This window comes from Balaenoptera acutorostrata, chromosome 10 (assembly GCF_949987535.1).
Source record: "Balaenoptera acutorostrata chromosome 10, mBalAcu1.1, whole genome shotgun sequence".
NCBI classification, from domain to species: domain Eukaryota; kingdom Metazoa; phylum Chordata; class Mammalia; order Artiodactyla; family Balaenopteridae; genus Balaenoptera; species Balaenoptera acutorostrata.
In genome coordinates this window covers 86080580-86095345 of record NC_080073.1, presented here as the reverse complement: position 1 = coordinate 86095345, position 14766 = coordinate 86080580, and the positions used below count along the sequence as shown (strand labels likewise).

The following is a 14766-nucleotide window of genomic DNA, read 5'->3' as shown; positions in this document are numbered from 1 at the left end:
CTGAGGGGAAAACATTCCAGCAGAGGGAAAAGCAAATGCAGAGATGAGGTGAAAATGTGTTTGGCATACTGAGGAAGAACAAGGAGGCAGAAGTGGCTGAATTGGCGTGAGAGAGGGTAAGAGTGAAAGTTGATATGATTGCAGAGATTAGGTGAAAATGTGTTTGGCATACTGAGGAAGAACAAGGAGGCAGAAGTGGCTGAATTGGCGTGAGAGAGGGTAAGAGTGAAAGTTGATATGATTGCAGAGATAGCCAGGGGCCAGAAAATGGAAGATTCTCCACATTGTCACTTTTCTCTGAAAATGATGGGATGCCATTAGAGTTTTGAATAGAGAAACCACACAGTATAAGTTATCAGTGTGTGTCTGTGTGTGTGTGTGTGTGTGTGTGTGTGTGTGTATGTATGGCTGATGCATGGGCAATAGGGTGTAAGGGGGGAAAGAGTTGAAAGAGGAAGACCAGTTAGATGGCTGTCACAACTGAATTGCTGGAAATTCTACTTTGTCCTGCAATATTACCATCCTTCCTCTGCTCAACTATTCCCACCCCATTTTAACTGGTAAATTACAAATATTATCTGTGCTTTCTCTTTGCCAAACAATAGAACAGGATCAAAGATAAACATTCCCTGTTGTCAAGAATCCAAAGTCAAATTCAGGAAAGTCACCACTGTGTGCTTGGTGTTTTGATAATACTGCAGGAGGCCCTGACTCTGATGCCAGAGCATGAAAGGGTATTAGGAAGCACTTTCTGAGGCATAATTGACACCTAAGCAGCAAAATGAAAAGAGAAGTTGGCCAAGCAAGGAGTGGGTAAAAGGCTTCTAGTAAGAGTAGTAACATTTGCAAAGATGTTAAGAGAATATTGTGCATAGTAGGTGTTCCATAAAGTATTCTTGAATCAAAAAAAGTTTAAATGTGTAACCAAATAAGTTATATTGGGCTTTTTACAATAATAAGGTATTTCTCATTAAGTGCTAATTTGTTTGCCAAACACTGTTCTGCTCAGTGATTTATAATACATGCATAATTTTATTTCCATGACCCTATGAACTGAATCATATTACTATTCCCATTTTTATATTTAGTGAAACTGAGACAGAGATTAAATAATTTGCCCTGAGATCATACAGTGAGAGTAAAATCCAGATTAAGACCCATGTCTAGAACTCCAAGGCCTAGAAGGCTCCTCATTGTTAAAAAGATCATTGGTATAACCTCAAAGGTAATCCATCCAAAAATATATTTGGTGTTTCTGAGTAAATTAAGGAATTTCCCAAGATACCACTAGAAAACAGTCAAATGTAAGTAATAATATTCTACAAGCTAAACAGTTGTAATTTCCAACGAAGAAGATTAGTAATGCAAGGACAATAAATTCCAGGGGAAAAGTGGTCATATGGAATTTAGAATTTTACTGTATCTCTAGCAACATAAAGCTAGAAGGGATATTATTTCTGTACAAGGATGATAATTTTTTAGACAAATACTTATGAAGTGGAGAAGAACAAATTAGGACATTATAAATTAGCCTTTAAATCTCTCTTGCCCACTCTTCTGATCCATTTGGCATTTACATTCCTATCTGTAAATTCATAAATTAACATTCCTGGTTTATTAATACTCTGAGAATTTGGGTGTCTGACATGAAACAGCCTGAGTGATCCAGAGTTTTCAGTAATCAAATTTCTGACCATCAGAATTGAGGCATTGGTCCCGGAAGAGTTGGAAAGAAGAGGGAGGGAAACATTTTTCGTATCTGCCCTGTCCCCTCCTCGTTCTAGTCTCAACAGTGGTCACTGTGCTCCTTGGGAAATGTACGTCATTCCCTTGCTGACCCTGCAATGGCTTCCACCCGGGGTCATGCAAATGACCTACAAACGCCGTACTTGAACTGTCCGCAGACGCGGCCAGACGCGCACCCCGACGCCCCTCCCCTGCGGCCGCACGGCTCCGGGACACACTTCCGAGCCCTTCTAGGCCGCCCCGAAGTCCGCGCTGCTCGGAGTCGCCTCGCGCCGGCCCGGCTGAAGGCTGGGACCATGAAGTTCTTTCCCTGGGTTACTCCTCAGACCCTTCGCAGACCTTGCTCGGGCTTCCGGTCCCGGTCTCCAACGCCCCGCCCTAGTCTGGGCCAAGGGCGTTGCCAGCACCCGGAGGTCGCTGCGGGCGCGGGGCTTCTTAACCTTTTAGATGCCTGGGAGCCCTCTGGCTTCGTGACGAAGCCAATGGAGCCCTTCTCATATTTTAAAAAGCATTAAAATAGGATAAAGAAAACCAGTTGTACTACAGAAACAGTTATTAAACAATTAAAATAATTTGCGGTATAGTAACACGTGTGCTTCTTCATTAATATATTAAATATTAAACATCAAGACCCGTCTTATAACTACTGTAACTTCGAAACAGTTAAGGATGAGATATTTGTAACATACTTCATATCTCAAATATGGGGTATGAAAATGTAACTTTTCTTAGTGACAAAGCCGCAGGTACTTATCTTCTGACTGTAATTTGTTGCCAACATTCATCCGTGAAGGACATGCTAAATTTCAGTTAGAGGTTAGAGATATTAAAAATGTAATTTCTTTTTCCTATCCAAGTTCACCAGTCCCCAAGTTAAGAAAACCTGCAAAAGTGCTTAACACAGTGCCTGGCACAAAGTCCCCTCTTAACATGTAGATATTAGTAATTTTATTAGTACTTTTCTCGCATCTGTTCAAATTTCTTTTAGGTGACCATGATGAAGTTAATCAAATGAACTCTTGAAGGAGCACGAAGATAAATCAAGAGTTCAACCCATTAATTCAGTCATTTTTTTTTAAATTATTTTTTATTGAGGTATAACTGACATATAATATTGTATTAGTTTCAGATGTACAACATAATGATTCGATGTTTGTATACATTGTGAAATGATCACTACAATAAATCTAGTTAACATCCATCACCTTACATAGTTACAAACATTTTTTTTCTTATGACAACTTTTAAGATTTACTTTCTTAGCAACTTTCAAAGATGTAATGCAGCATTATTAACTATATTAATTTTAGTTAATAACATATAACAAATGTAACTAAATATATGTTATATATGGGTTACATATATATAACATATATTTTATTTTATATATATATATATATATACATATATATATATAAATTCAGTCATTTAGATGTGAGTTCTAAAAGAGTGCTGTCTGCACACTCCAGCTGAGGTATAAAGGAAAGAAAAATGTGAATTTGGTGGTTGTAGGGAGTGGGGGGTTGGCAACTCGAAGAGAAAGAGAGGATGACATGTTTTTAAGGATTAATTCCTTGATTTATCCAGCAAATATTTTTAGAGCTTCGATTATGTGCCAAGACTACAAGGCAGGCCCAAGGGCCTTGCCTTCACCAAAGAGCGATGGTACTCAGCTCCCAGAGACAGAGAAAAGGCTCTCGCATCTGAAGGAAGAGTAGAAAAAAGCAAAAGTGAAAAGCTCCAAAGTTTGACTCTGTCGTTTCTAGACCATCCATCCTTGCAAGGAAAGACTCAAAGGCTGCTTTGCCCAAAGGATTTAGCTCTAGGCATGACCTTTGATGAGAAGACCTAGTAAGTGCCCATATCCTTCCACAACCCTGCAGCCACAGGTTAAGTTGAGGTAAGATGATGCATAAGAGCAAAGAAGTAGGTTGTGGGGAGAAATACATCAGAGGCAAAGCAGTTCAGAAAGGTCTTTCTCTTGCAAAGGATTTCAGTTTTATCCTGCTGATCTTGAAAGTTTTAGCCCTGGGGAAAAGCCAGATCAGATTTGCATTTTACAAAAACCTCTGTGTCGTTGGCCTTTGTATGGTTGAATTAGAAGGAGGATATTGGAAGTGGAGGTTTCCCGCCTGTAAAGTATACTGCTTTATCCAGGCCTAAGAAAAGGACTTTCAGGAGGATGAGGCAGAACACATGCCTCCCTTGCTAAAAAAGATAGTTATAAGACAATTGCAATGCTCCTCACACGAGATGGCAAGAACTTGAATTTGGGTGGTAGGTTGGGAGCAGAAATGGAAAATGTTTCACAAAATTCCCTGCATCCTCTCTCTTAAGTATTTAAAAGGTAGACTTAGTTAGGGATTGGATATGAAAGAGTGGGGTAAGGGAGGGAAAGGAGTCTGAGAAGGGACCCTAATTCCTAGCTTTGGCATTTATGTGGACAGTTGTAAAACTAACTGAGAGAAGGAATATACGAGAGAGAAGAGGAGAGGGGAGAGACTGATGAGTGTAAAGAAATGTGAAAGCTCTGAAATTTACCCAACTTGCGAGCTCAGCTTGTTAAGTTAGCCTGCCACACACACAGTTTCATGGATGCTGGTTCAACTCACGAGACTCCTGGGTCAGAGACAATGCACAGTTTATTATTCCAGGAATAGCAATAACCAGATTATCAGCATACTTTCTCTGATTCCCCGCCTCCAGTTTCCAGAGGGCAACACATGACATCTGTACATTCAGTGGATTGTGTTACAGGACAGAAACCCTGAACCTGGGGATCCCAATTCTTTAATAATGAGCAGTAAGCATGCCTGCCTGTTGCTCTGGAGAGAAACATTATCTCTGTCTTCCAACGGTGTTTGCTATATAAGCATCCTTGAAAAGATAATCCAGAACAAAGGACAGTCAGTTCGTCACTAGCAATACATGCAGAAATGTGAGAGATCCATGACTAATTATCTCGTAACAATGAGTTGTTTTCACTAGCTGAGTTCTGTTTTTTAAACAAAGTCTTCCAAGACTAGATGAGTTGGGTAGAGGGTACGTGAGATTTCAAAAGTGAAATAGAGTGAGGCCAGTTTACCTTAACAGGCCAGAAGCTCCAAAGAACCTCCACAGAACTGTTGACATCTACATTAGTTATTTGTATGCTTTTTCTGGTTTTTTAAAATATATATATATTTTAATAAACAGTAGAAAAGAAGTGTGGTTGACAGTGTAGCTTGGGAATCTGAAGGTTTATCTAAAGTCACCTGCCTAATAAAAGGGTAAATGACCCATGGAATCTTCTAGTAGCTTTTCCCTCTAGGCACTACCTCAAGGTACCTAGGCTTCTTGAATGGAGGATGCAGGTTTTGACTGGTAAAGCAAATTATTAGAATTAGTTGAGTTTTTTTTTTTTAATTTGTTTTTAAATTGAGGTATAGTTGATTTACAATAGTATTTAAGTTTCAGGTGTACAACATAGTGATTCATAATTTTTAAAGATGATACTCCATTTATAGTTATTATAAAACATTGGTTATATTCCCTGTGCTGTACAATACATCCTTGTAGCTTATTTATTTTATACGTAGTAGTTTGCACCTCTTAATCCCCTACCCAGAACTCATTGATTTTAAGTGTTTGAAGATATCCAGGCTAATGGGGACAGGTTTAGAGATCGAGAGAATAGTGTAGGATGGAGATATAATTTATCTGTTAATTTAATCCAGTGCCATTTTGTAACTACCTATTATATAAGCTGCTTGACTCCTGGAATTGGAGTAACATTCTTGGCAAGTCTGTCAGTCAACCAATCGCATCCAGGTTGCACACAGATAACAGTCAGCTCAGGAAGGCTGGTGTTTCAGCCCACTAAGATCCAAGCTGCAAAATGTAAAAGCTCAAGTGATTGTCTTCCCTTTCTATCTCAAACTTCCCCCAAAGGCTGCGAATAGAATCTTTTGACTCTCAGCTAATCATACACACTGACATATCGGTAAGTCCTTCATCTTCTCAAGAAGTGTAGCAGCTCAACATTTATGATTTTACTGCTTGGGACACTCTCTGAGACCAGGTGGGAATCATCTGGAAATATTCAATTTTGTGATCACCCCCCGTCACCGCTTATTTTAAAAATGTTGTGAGAAACATTTTTAAAATGTTGTGAGAAAGAGGAATGTTTAATTAAAGTTAGAGGAAGTTTCTTTTCTTTTCAAAAAGCTCGGAGCGGGGGCTTCCTGGTGGCGCAGTGGTTGAGAATCTGCCTGCTAATGCAGGAAACACGGGTTCGAGCCCTGGTCTGGGAAGATCCCACATGCCGCGGAGCAACTAGGCCCGTGAGCCACAACTACTGAGCCTGCGCGTCTGGAGCCTGTGCTCCGCAACAAGAGAGGCCACAATAGTGAGAGGCCCGCGCACCGCGATGAAGAGTGGCCCCCACTTGCCACAACTGGAGAAAGCCCTAGCACAAAAAAAAAAACAAAAAAACGAAGACCCAACATAGCAATCAATCAATCAATCAATAAAGAAATCTTAAAAAAAAAAAAAAAGCTCGGAGCATTGTAAAAAACAAAACGAAAAAAAAACTTGTGGGGTCACAGCCCAAATGGGCTTCCTTACAGACAGAAAAAGCTTTCGTCTACAGGTGTGTGGCCTTATCAAAGTTACAAGGTGACAAGCGCTTAAAGAAAAGATTTCTTGTGTGACTCTAACAGCAATAATAATGATGATCACATTGGGTTACTTCTTCTGCAGTATTTTCTTGCTGCAAAATGCTACACTCTCTGAGGATTGGCCTCGAGGCTCTCACATTATGAGGCTCATATGCTGCCTACCATGCCAACAAGGCAAATGACAGGAGTGTTCTGTTATTCTTTTCTAGAGGTTTTATATCTTGTTTGATAATTTTTAATAGCAAAGTAAAATCTTATTTGTCTGTTATCTGCTGGATCCATTAGGATGAAATTTCTGCTTTGGGGAGTTACCAAACGAGGTCTCAATCAAGGGCCGCCAAGTTAGGCTGCTTCAGTAGTTGCTAGCAGGGCAGAGATGGTGTTGGTGCCCCTGTGCTCAGGTGACTTGAGGCTTTGGGTCCTCTAGAAGAGTGAACTTGGATTTAGAGGAAAAGGCAGTATAGGCAGGTTACTCAGCATGTAATGGGGAAGAATAATTTACTTTAACCTTTGTATTCTATTGCTTTTGCTACAAGTTAGTCACTAAAGGGATGTTGCCTATAAGCTTAGCTTATACATTATGGCTCATCTCTGGGAACCCTTCCTCCCATGTAATGAGCGTTAAGCTAAAATACCTTTGTTGAGCTCACAGGAAACCTCCTGACCAGGCCCACCTGTGAATGGCAGCAGGAAGGAAGAAATTAACACATCCTAGAACCAGGACTTTGCCCCCTCCCCTTTTAGTGTAAAAGAAGCCTGAATTCTAACTCAGGGAAGATGGTTCTTTGGGACACTAGTCCACCATCTTCTCCGTCTGCTGGCTTTCTGAATAATGTCGCTATTCCTTGCCCCAGCAACTCGTTTCTCAATTTATTGGCCTGTGATTCTGCTAGCGGTCTGAGCTTGGACTCGGCAACAAGCACAGTACCCATTGTTCTGTACTATATGTTACGTTTCATCTTTATGATCACCCTACAGCCCAGTGTTTCTCAATGAGGGAGATATAAAATGAATTTAAGCATGGGTATCACCCAGCATTTTTGAGAATAACATGGAATCTGAAATAGAATGCAATGCATGTGCTAAGTGGTAATTCAGGCAACCTTTGTTCCTGTTACACGTGTGTGTATGGGTCCAGATGTAAACTAAACTACAAACTGGTCATGGCCAAAAATGTTTGGAAAGCATTGCCCCTAGGCCATGAATTCTGAGTATGGCACCACCTCCTCCATACAGTTTACCTGGGCATCCCCAGAGCTGAGCTCCGAGAGGAGCACACCAATGTAGAGAAGAGCGAGCAGTTCTGCACATTGGTTGCTTTTCAAGAAAGAGTTTGGCCTTTGATAATTTGTGACCATTGTTAATGAAACTTTTACTCGTGCTCTAGATGAAATGTTTTGTGCTGTGGCTTCTGGCTAAAAGGCCCTTCTATTTTCTGAACAGGTCCTAGGTTGTGATAACTATGCCATACTCAGGGTCCCCTCTTTTTTTTTTTTTTCAGGTAAATCAGCTTGTGATTTGAGTTTACCTTCCTTTCTGTCACTATTTTTCTGTGATGAATATATAGGAATAGAAAAAGAAAACGACAACGCCCGAACAGGGACTTGAACCCTGGACCCTCAGATTAAAAGTCTGATGCTCTGCCGACTGAGCTATCCGGGCTCACACAACAAATGCTGTTCCACATCAACTATAGTCAATTTATGCATACATTCGGAAGAACGATTTTGGGCATTTCGCCTGTGATGCCAGTTCAGAGCTGGTTATTCAGAAAATGCTTGGCATAGAAACTCAGCCACAGTGAAGGTCTTTAAGGCCGCGATAAAACCATATTACATTAATTATAATGTCTCCCCAAATTGTATCTTTCTTTCTCTCTCTAGTTTAGATATATGCTATATGTATAAACACTATATCTCTATGTAGCATATAGAGATATATTCTATAGTACCATATAGAATTCAGTGCAGTCAAAAACTGCAGAAGGTTGGCCTTTAGTTCCTAGGCTTCCCAGAGAAACAAGTCAAATATTTTACATTTGGGCCCAAACACTTTCAAAAGGAAGCCAATCCAATGCTGATGCTTTTAAGGGATAATTAAATCACCTTTCGGCCGCGCTTTGGATACCTAAATATGGGTCTAGGGACTGAGGGAGCGATTCGATTTCGTGCTGGGTCTCAGCTGTCTTTAGAGAGGGGAAAAAAAGGAAAAAGAAAAAAGGAAAGAAGCTTTTAAAGGAGAGTCCCACTCTCTTTTTTCTCGTCAGATTTCGTTCCGTCTCTAAGTTAAGTGCTTGACAAGGGTCCAATGACTGGAAGGCTTTCTCCACTCGGAATGCCCATGAACGTTGCCCCATTAACCATTTCAAGATTTTGCTGAATAAGCAAAGGAGAATTTAATTTAAGCATTCAGAAAATCTTAGAGTTGCAGAAGGGGAAAAAAAAGAAATTCAGATTCAAAGAATTGGGAAGGGCTACAAACGTCCTTTACGCAGGGCGGGGATGTAGCTCAGTGGTAGAGCGCATGCTTCGCATGTATGAGGCCCCGGGTTCGATCCCCGGCATCTCCAGGTCCTTTTATCTACATAATCAGAAATTGCACTTTAAAAACATTAATGCCTACTTTGTATACTCCTCTAATTTTCTCGGTACTCTTTTAGCCACGGCGTATATAACTGTATACGTAGAGAGGGAAACAGGATACCTTTGAGGTTTTTTAGGATATCTGTAATGAATGAAATCGAAAACGCAGAAAAACACACCCAATGGACAGATGGCCGAAGAACCTGGAAACTTGCCCAGGATCCATTAATGAACGGCTAGCTGAGGTAACTGGTCTGAAAACACTCAAAGGGGAGGAGGGGGTATTGTTGCTGAGTCATGGTACTGAAAAGTAGGACAAATGTTGGAAAAAGGACGAAGCCTTGTTTGGTGTAGGCGAATCCAGCAGCTCAGATGCACCATAGTGTTCCTATTATCAAAACATCAAAACGAGAAAAGTTTCTTGTAAAAGCTTCCAAAAAAACCTCCAAGCGAGTGGCCGGTTAGCTCAGTCGGTTAGAGCGTGGTGCTAATAACGCCAAGGTCGCGGGTTCGATCCCCGTACGGGCCAGAGTCCCTTTTTAAGCACAACTGTGAAATAGTTTTGATTACTTCCCCCCAGCCAGAAGAACGAACTGTCCAAGGACTGTCCTACGAGACAACCCGCGGTATCTACACAAAAGACATTGTGCCACAAGTCCAAACCATCCTAGGGAGTCCAGAGCACACGTCTTTGAGCAAGACAGATTGCTCAAAATTTTGTCCAAGAGAAGCAGAAAAGCAGCAAGACACCTTAGGAGTTATTAAGTTTATTAGAAGGAAACACTGTCACCAGTTTGTTTAGTGGCCAAACACTGCCCTCGAAATAGTCTGAAAACATACTGAGATGCGGGGCAAGTGTGAAAAGGCAGTGTTCATCATCTCCGATTGCTCAGTTGAGGATTTCTATTCGGTTAGATCATCCCTCACATGAAGGGAGAACTCCCATATTGGGAAAAGTGTTTTCTTGTTACTTTGATTTTTTTAGGTAAGAAAGGACTAAGCCCTTTTCCAGAATCTACTTTGCCGTCTGTCACCAACCAGTTGGTCTACGTTGACCGACACCAGCAGACCCTCTGTTTCGTCCACTTCTCGATGTTATGCCTCTTGAATGTCTCATTTTCCCCCAAAACCGACTTTCTGAACACTAATTATGTATCCCCTTGTTCCTTGTACAACGAATTTTCTTTATTCATTCACGACCTCAGAACTTTATATCCCGTTGAGTGAATTTTCACTATTTTCCGTGGAAAATACTGAGATCAAGCCAAGAGGAGTTCGGGAGCTTGTCAAAAATGCAGCTTATTGGGCCTCACCCCCAGGGACTTTGACTCAGTAGATTTGAGGAAGACTACAGGTTTCTGCATTTTAAATAAACGCCACGGTTGTTTCTTACAAAGGGTGGATCAGCGATCTCTGAGAAATAAGGCTTTATACAGACCAGTCTTCGAAGGATTCGGTTGCGGGGAGATCCAGGGAACTTCTGAGCCAAGTCGATCTGGTTTTAAAACTAGGAAGGGAGGGTAGCAGGGAGACAGAAATAGAGAGAAACAGAGGCGGAAAAAAATGTTACATATTCAAGTACGAAAGAAAAACGGAGAAGTAAATATTTAATCTGTTTCGAAGAACTTTTTTTTCCAACAGATGGCTCGTTGGTCTAGGGGTATGATTCTCGCTTAGGGTGCGAGAGGTCCCGGGTTCAAATCCCGGACGAGCCCAGGTTTTGCAGCCTACCCCCGCTATTGAATTTTTATTAAACTCACTCAAAAGAAATTGGTACCTCTGCTGTTAAATTAAACTGCTATATTTTCATGTAGAAATATGTAGGCTGTATATGCACTTGATTCCAATAAGTAACTAGATAACTCTTCTAATTAAGAGAGACAAGTACTTTTCAGTTTTGGCTCTTACTCAGTTTTCCATCAGTTCTAAATTGACTCTTGCAAAAGCAAGGGTTTCTGGTTATTCTAGAAGTTCGACTCCACGGTTGTGGTCATATGAAATGTATAGGAAACAACATTGTAAAGCAACTATACTCCAATAAAAGTTAATTTTTAAAAATCCAGGTAATAAACATTATATTTTTAAAATTAAAAAAAAAGTATAGGAAGACGATGGTCATATCTCAATTCAATGTCATCCATCATTCATTCATCACATCAAAGAAATGGGTTCAAGTGGAAAAATCAAATATTGACCTATAGAGTTGGGGTGCTGGAAACCTTTATACAAGTTATTTCGGCTTTCCTCGTTGCGTATTCCTCCATCATTCAGGAATAGGGGCTCTGCTTCATTATTGAGAAGGGGCACTTTTTCTCTCTTCCCGGAGCGTACTGTTGGTACACTCTTTAAACAGATATTTGTTTAGCATCTACTATAATAAGTGAGCTTTTGCAGTCTGTGGTAAACAAAATACACAAAAATCACTGGATCCTATATTCCAGTGGTTGTCAAATATTTTATATTAAAATGCAGTTGCAACACCCCTTCCCGCCTCCCTTTTTTGTGTGTGCAAGCCTTGATTGTGGAGAAGAACAACAAATGAACAAGAACAAGCGGCCTGAAAAGTAGGGAGAAAACCGCAGGGAATTCCTTTAGGACCACATTTACACAGCGTGGTAAGAGGGGCCAGAGTTGACAGGTGATAGAAACAGGAATGTCTCAGTGGGTTACGGAGACGGCCCAGTGCAGTGTTTTGGTTCGAGGACCTGGTACCTTTGGGACTGAGCTTGGAGCCACATTGGCAACCAGGCCTGGAGCTCTGGGAGTGCCAGAGTTGGGCTCACCCTCAGCGCGTTCAGAGATTCCGAATCTTGGATTCCGGAAGCATTTTGTGGTCTATCAAGACATGTTGGTGAGAATGAGGGGAAGAGGGAAGATGTAGTGAAAGCGAATGGAATGCATGCCAGTAATTTCAGATAATGCTTACATTCTTTGCGTTTCATGTCATCTTATATAACAGAAACAGTCAAAAAATCTAGAATCCTATTCATCCCTGTCGGTCCAGGAAGAATTTTATGGTCTCTTAATTCACTGAGGGAAGATGTTTTCACGGGGTGCCCGGCTAGCTCAGTCGGTAGAGCATGAGACTCTTAATCTCAGGGTCGTGGGTTCGAGCCCCACGTTGGGCGAGTACTCCATTAGTATTTTGTTGTCAGCTACATTTCGCCACCTTCCTCTAATCTCCAAAACAAAGTGCCTCACCGTTGTCAAACGAGAAGTTTTAGAAAGTATTGAATTGTGGAATCCGTGACCAGCTGTGGTTTACTGGCTCTGTTGAACTATTCCGGCCAGCTCTATGACTCCTGCAGCGTTAAGCCTCATCGCCCCCTGGCGGCAACGCACTTCTCTGGCTTAGCGCTTTTGTTTGGATAACTAGAGATAAATGGTCTCTGGTAGGGCATTTGGGCTCCTGGGATGATTCTGAAGCACTATCCCCACCGAAAAAGGTTTAGGATGCAGGGATGTTGGAAAAGGTAGTGTGAAGGTGGAGACGATCCAAACAAAGGAAACAGTTTGATGGGCAGAGGCTCAGAAGCAGCAATGTCCATGGAGAGTTTTGAGAATGGTGACTACTTTCTGGCCCAAGCAAGTGTCATTATGTAATAACGGGAGACAGATTTTCTATTACCAGTACCTCATACACCCTTTCAGCTCCTGATCAACCACACCGAAACAACACAATGGACCTCCTTATAGATAATGCTGTTTCCAACCTTTCTTCCCTTCCTTCGGCAAGTAAAATAACCAACCAACCCACAACAGGTTGCAACTGCCTACAAAATAAAATCTAAAGACTTAAGCCTCGTTTTTATAGTCCAAATTGCATTTCTGTCATTCTCTCTTGAATGGGAGTGTGAAGGATAGTCAGGAATAACTTTAAAGTCAGAATACCAGCTTTATAAGTTTATACTAAGAAAAAAAACTAAGTGGCGCAGTGTATTTTTATTTGCCCTCAAATTTGGGAAGGCAAAATTCATATGAAAGGTTGCCTAGTGTATAATCAGAGCAAAACGAGTTAGATGTTAACAATATTTATGTCGCTTTGAAAACCTGATAATCCTGTCTGCACCCATTGAGAGCAAGAGCCCCAGAACTATCAATATTGTATTGAAAGAATGCCCACTTCTGAGCATGCTGGAGACAGGACAATTTACCACTCTCCATCCTCCCCCATCTAAACCTTCCTTTATTCTTTACTCAGGAACCTGAATATTGTTAATATATCCCTTGCTCCATGTGATGTTATATTCAGTTTTAAAACTGTTCCATATTTTACCTATTTAGATCAATAGCACCTATGGTTGGGCACATGGAATCACATGTTTTAAACTAGGTAGACTCCCTACAATTTGGGAGTATTGTCAGTATATACACGATGAAACCGAGAATCACGGGTCAACTTAAAATGGATGGACAAGAAACAACTTTCCTAGAAGAGTACACTGAGCCTTGACTGTTTTCCATGTCTCAAGACATCTTTCAAATTAATTGATGAACATATTTTTATTAAGCGCCTTTTCCCTGTTGGATACTTAAAATGAAAACATGCATATAACATGGGCCGTGCCTTCAAGAATGCTGTCATTTACTTACTGGGTGAATGTAACTGACTCAAGTGAAAATTAAATTCTCAGTGGTATTTTAACTGTCTGGCATTAGGAAATGAAGGTGCTTGGAGTGACTGTTTTAAAAAATAGGTGATGGTGACAGAAACGGAGTTAAGAAATTACCGGTGTTTATCCAGTAAAATCAAGGGAACAGAGACCCTGTATCTGACTCATATGAATATTCTACTTACTAGAGAGAACAATCATTGAAGATTTACAGACTACATGTTGTGGGTATTAAGCCCTAAGTCTTATTGTAAAGCCTGAACTCTTGATCACCCAGCAGCCTCAGCTTAATGTTTTGGTTTCCTGGTATGATGAAAACTATAAAGGGATGTCCTAGATAGAGGAACAAGTATTGCTGGTGTTAATAAGCCACATGTCCTGTTGTCAATTAACTTAATGGATTTCTGGTTTATAAACATTTTTTGAGTTGCTTGGAACAGACTGCTTTTTCCCATTCTTATGGCCCTTTGACTATATTGTTAAAATTGAGTTGACATACTTAAAAATTGCATTTCTGAACTCAAGACCTGTGCCAACATCTCCAAGGCCAAGGCCATCCTGAGCTTGGTCCTGAGCACAAGCTAACCTAACTCCTTAGACATAACACTTCAACTGCAAAGGAGTCCTTGATTAAAGGTGGTTAAAAAGGGCACGGGCTGGGGGCTGGTGTCTTAGTCTGCTTGGGCTACCAGAACAAAATACCAGAGACTGGGTGGCTTAACTGAAAAATTTTATTTTCTTGCAGTTCTAGAGGCTGAAGAATCCATGATAAAGGCACTAGCTGATTCCATTTCTGGTGAGAGCTCTCTTCTTGGCTTGTAGAGGGCTGCCTTCTTGCCACGTCCTCAGTGGAAGAAAGAGGGAGTGAGCTTCCAGATGTCTCTTCTTTAAAGAACACCAATCCAACCTTAATTACTTCCTTACTCCAAATACTGCCACACTGTTGGGTGGGTGTTAAGGTTTCAACATATAAGTTTGGGGGGGACAATATTCAGTCTACAGTAGGGGGGACAAAAAAAGCAAAACACACTACGACATTTCGGAATTCAGGAATTTGACACACAGTAAGCTCTCACATATTTGTTGAAAGAATAACTTAGTTGCATTGCCTTTAGGATACTTAACAATCTTTTATATAGATAACATTGTTTAATAAATCTTATCAAA

General features: G+C 40.8%; 1 protein-coding gene and 5 non-coding genes across 6 annotated transcripts in view; 5 read left to right on the top strand and 1 right to left on the bottom strand.

Moving 5' to 3' along the window:
• LOC103004316 (uncharacterized) overlaps positions 1 to 14766 on the top strand; it is a 353565-nt gene that overhangs the window by 166786 nt on the left and 172013 nt on the right. The gene's annotated exons all lie outside the window — the stretch shown is intronic.
• TRNAK-UUU (transfer RNA lysine (anticodon UUU)) lies at positions 7994 to 8066 on the bottom strand. The gene has a single exon. It is a non-coding gene; the product is annotated as a tRNA-Lys (tRNA).
• On the top strand, positions 8902 to 8973 carry TRNAA-CGC (transfer RNA alanine (anticodon CGC)). Its single transcript has one exon. It is a non-coding gene; the product is annotated as a tRNA-Ala (tRNA).
• TRNAI-AAU (transfer RNA isoleucine (anticodon AAU)) lies at positions 9442 to 9515 on the top strand. The gene has a single exon. It is a non-coding gene; the product is annotated as a tRNA-Ile (tRNA).
• Positions 10630 to 10701, top strand: TRNAP-AGG (transfer RNA proline (anticodon AGG)). Its single transcript has one exon. It is a non-coding gene; the product is annotated as a tRNA-Pro (tRNA).
• Positions 12042 to 12114, top strand: TRNAK-CUU (transfer RNA lysine (anticodon CUU)). Its single transcript has one exon. It is a non-coding gene; the product is annotated as a tRNA-Lys (tRNA).